The following is a 941-nucleotide window of genomic DNA, read 5'->3' as shown; positions in this document are numbered from 1 at the left end:
GACAAATTCTGAGTCATTTTGGATGCAATTTATGTCGTGTTGGACATATTTTGAGTAATTTTGGATAATTTTTTGCTCATTTTTGACAATTTTTTTTATTACGTTGGATGTATTTTTTTCTTCTTTTAGACAAAGTTTGAGTTATTTTGGAAAAATTAAGACATTTCAAGTGAATTTTAAGTCATTTTAGACAAATATGTCATCATTGTTTTTTTTATTGTTGAACATTTTCGACAAATCAGAGTCATTATGGACAAATTTTGAGGCTTTTACTTTGTTCTTGTGATTTAAATACGCTAAAAAAAAAAAGAGTAGTTTTGTGGTCAAAGATTATAAAAGAATAAATGACTGTTTTTAAAATACAGACGTTATTTACATTTTTCATTTGTTTTTTAAACAGTCAACGTGCAAATTAATATTTATAGAAAACACATATTTGATTTGAACATTATTTGTTTAGTTTTTACCTTTTTTCCTTCTTCTTTCTTTTTTTTTTTTTACAGTGTATGATGCAATTTAACAAAAAATGTAAAAAAAAAAAAAAATATCTGTGAAATAAATCGTTTAAAAAAAACAGTTAAATACTTTTAAAAACCTCCTTTTTTTTTTACAGTGTATGTTTGTGAATTAAAACAAACAAACAAACAAATGAATGAATTTATTGTCATCACACAGTGAACAACCAGACTGCAGAGCTTCTCCTATTTTCAGTGCAAGTAAAAAAAATCAAAACAAAAAAAATTGCTCAGTAAAATATTAAAAATAATTTTAAAAAGGAAACATATATAAAAAGAAATAAAAGATTTAAAAAGTATTACACGAGATAATGGGTATAAAAACAATAGAGGAAAAAGGTCAAATTAAATGACTTGTGTGTTTTTTACAGTCCTGGACCCGGCTGAGCAGCGGTCTACATGAGCCCCCCTCAGCAGGCCTCCTGG

The sequence above is a fragment of the Stegastes partitus genome, unplaced genomic scaffold, assembly GCF_000690725.1.
Source record: "Stegastes partitus isolate 25-593 unplaced genomic scaffold, Stegastes_partitus-1.0.2 Scaffold1074, whole genome shotgun sequence".
NCBI classification, from domain to species: Eukaryota; Metazoa; Chordata; class Actinopteri; family Pomacentridae; genus Stegastes; species Stegastes partitus.
The sequence above is the reverse complement of the archived record's forward strand: the minus strand, read 5'-3'. Positions refer to the sequence as shown.